At 55.9% G+C, this 3,280-nt stretch overlaps 1 protein-coding gene across 1 annotated transcript in view; it reads right to left on the bottom strand.

Moving 5' to 3' along the window:
• The window catches only part of ACLY (ATP citrate lyase), a 29,188-nt gene extending 26,337 nt beyond the window's left edge, over positions 1-2,851 (bottom strand). Inside the window, exon 1 of the mRNA XM_054224234.1 lies at positions 2,741-2,851. The gene's annotated coding sequence lies outside the window, so the exon portion shown is untranslated. The remainder of the gene's footprint in view (positions 1-2,740) is intronic.
• Between the last annotated feature and the right edge of the window lie 429 nt (positions 2,852-3,280).

Genomic DNA, 3,280 nt, shown 5'->3' with positions numbered 1-3,280 from the left:
TTTGCAATAACACTACTGGGGTAAAGAGGGAAAACCTAGAAGATTATTACAATAGCAGTAGATGAAAAAAAATGACAAAACCCTCGTGTCCCGGCAACAGAAGAGCAGGAATGAGGCTGTTCTGCCCTTATCTGCCCATGGGTCACTGAGACATTTCCTAATCATTAGCAAATCTTTAATCATGCCCCTCACTCAGTTTTTCCGCTGCTCCAACCCTGCCTTACTCATGGGATAGACAGCACAAAACAATTGCTTCGGCCTGCTGAATTGTTAAGCTAAAAGATCAGCAGGAAAAAAAAAAAAAAAAAATCCATAGGGCATCAGCAATTCCCAGTTGTATGTGCTCGTGCAGGTCCCTCATCAACCAGAGGGACATAATCGGAGCAGACTCCATTAATCATTTGCATCTGCTGTTCTGCAAACACCGCGCAGAGCACGGGCTGCTGGTCACCGCAGAGCCAGAGGATCAGAGTCTCTGCCGTTTCCCAAGAATGAGGCAGGTTTGGACTCTCATCTGTCACAGATAATCTTATTTTCAGTCACGCTTAGCACCTGCAGCGCACCCACAGCCACCGACTGAACAAGTGCTGGTTTTCAGCCTTCATCAGCAAGTCCAGAACAAGTAAGAGGAATGGATTAGATCACGCTTTGGAGGGCTCAGAAGCACCGATTCCCTCAAAGATCACCTGTCAAATATGAAAAAAGAAGTTATGCCTGGGGAAAGTTTCTTGAGCGTACTGACAAGAGAAAAAGCGTTGATGGTTGCAAGCTAGGCAAGGTTCAAAGAGCTGGATGTCGCGTTTGCTGTGACACAACTGACTTATCTGCCCCAATACACTAGCGACCGGCTGAAGGAAAAAGGCAAGAGAGTCCAAAGAAGCAGCTGGGGAAGCCACAAGAGATGTTCTTGACAACAGAACCCAGGTAAAGTCTCCTTGACTCCCAAAGGGATCAGGTGGTGTGGCACTACTCAGCGCAATACGGTCTATTCTGCAAGGGTGGAAAAAAAATAATTAAAAGACATCAATGTGGTTTATTTTTCTTTAAACCCTTTCTGTTCTCGGAGGTTTAACTCTGAGCTCCACCGGTTTGTGTTCATACAGAATATGTCGTTCACGCACGCAATTTACTTCGATCCAAACCGGTGCCGTGCTCCAGTCATGCCGGAGCGATGCTTTTGCTGTGAGAAAAGGACTCCCTCTCCAGTAGAGGTTTTATGCCCTCTCTCTCTCTCGAATTATGTCAACAGAACCAGACTGTAAAGCAACCTTCCTCCTCCATCCCCGGTCACTCATTAACACAGTTCTAGATCAGCCACTGCTTTCAGCCCCCAGCAACGTGAGGAGTTACATCAGGTTCCACCTGGCAAACAGGGGAGCTTTCACCAGAGGACAGGGAGGGAGGGCTGGAGGGAAGGGGCCAAGGGATCGCTCCGTGCCAGGCGTTGTGAAATACCTGGTGCCGTGCGGGTGTGATGCAAGGCAGGTGGGTGCCCAGCGCTGGAGGAGGCTCCCTGCAGATGTGTAACCTTTGAGAACAAAAATCTGGCTAACGGAGAGCAGCAGACAGGCCCCAAACACCCTGGTGACCATCTAGCGCCAGAAGATGGATCTTTGGAAACCTGTCTTTGAAGGCCATCTTATTCTGCAGCTTCAGGGAAGGTCCTCAACAAGTTTGTTCCCTAAATCTTTCCCCAGGTCACCTGCGGAGTAGACGACAGCAACATGTGGCTGGGCAGGACTCCCCACAGTGGCCGTCCTTCGTACCAGGTCCTGCTCCAAGCGGAGCTGGTAACGGCAGGATGGAGAGCAGCGTGGTCGCACAGAGGTCTCACACGCGGAAAATTCCCCAGGGCTTGAATTACAGCGTTAGGCAGCGGAGCTGATATTCAGAGCTCCAGACTCAATTAAGGAAATTCAAGAGGGATCTACTATATTCAGGTTGCACGCAAGTTTTCAGTCTTTAGACGTTATGGCAGACAACAAACGCGGTTTAACAGAGAGAAAAGAGAAGCCCATACAAGAGGAAGAGAATTTCCAGAGCAGCAAGACAAACAGCAGGTGTTTGCAGGTAGCAAACAAAAGCGCTGGAAAACAGCCATTTCGCAGCTCCTGCAACTGTCAGATCTGTCCACGGGAAGCGAGAGAGAGACACCCGAGGCTCTTCACCCTCCTGCCAGCAGGAGAAGCCAGGGTGAAAAAGAGATCCCGACATCCCAACTACCACAGAGGGATTTTCCTGCTGGAAAAGGGATTTCTGGGTGCGGGATGATGGGAAACGAACAGACAGAGACGAAACCAGCTTAGACAACTACTCCCAACCCCTCCTTAACCGTACCCAGCCCAACCACACTATTTCCTCAAAACCCTCCGGTTTACCAGACACGAATATCTTTAATTTATTTTTTTTTTAAACCCCTTTTTGATGATGGAAGAAACTTCCCGCCTCCCTCAAGGTCAGGTGCGGGGACGTTCGGTTCTCTCCCGCACCGGGACGCTCTCTGCTCGTCTCCCGCTGTACGAGCGGGCTAGCAACTAGCGGCTACGACCACGGAGCCGCGCTACCGGGCCGCCGCTCGCCCCCCGGCCCCGGCCGGGGAGCCGGGGCCGGGGGCGAGCGGCGGCCCGGTAGCGCGGCTCGGTGGTCCCAGGCGCCCTCCCTCAGCCTGGCCACCCCACCACCGCCCAGACCGATCCGCAGCCGCCCTCCTGGGCGAGCTACAGCCGCCCCCGCCACTCACCCACTCGCCCGTTCCGCCGCCCCGCACGGTGCCCGCCGCCCGCCCGCCGCCGCCTTTTGTTCGCTGCGGCGCGGCGCGGCCTCCACCCCCCTTCCGGCCCATCGTGCTACGGGCCACGGCGCCTTCCCATTGGCTGGCGGCGCCGTCACGTGGGGCTTGCCTGAGCGGGCGGGGCGCACGCCCATTGGTGGGTGCGAGTGGGGCGCGGCCGCGGGGCATTGTGGGAGTTGTAGTTCCGCGCCGCCACGGCCTCCTGGCTCCCGCCCTCCACCGGCCGTGACCCACCCCACCCCCCCCGGGTCCCGGTGGGGACAGCAGCGCTGACGTCAAGAGGGAGCAAAGGGCTGGCGTCACCCCGCCGTCACGCTCTGCCGTCGGGGAGAAGAGCGGAGAGGCCTCCCCCCACCTGGCTCCGGGCCCCGTAGCAGCCCCATAAACCACCCCTTCGCGGCCTGTACCAGCGGGCCCACGGGCACCGTGCACCCCTCCAGGCCTGCCCACACCCGCACCCCGGTGGAGGCAGGCCCAGGCGTTCCTTCC

Source organism: Rissa tridactyla, chromosome 19 (assembly GCF_028500815.1).
Source record: "Rissa tridactyla isolate bRisTri1 chromosome 19, bRisTri1.patW.cur.20221130, whole genome shotgun sequence".
In the NCBI taxonomy this organism is placed as follows: domain Eukaryota; kingdom Metazoa; phylum Chordata; class Aves; order Charadriiformes; family Laridae; genus Rissa; species Rissa tridactyla.
Note: the sequence above shows the minus strand (reverse complement) of the source record. Positions and strands in the feature narration are given on the sequence as shown.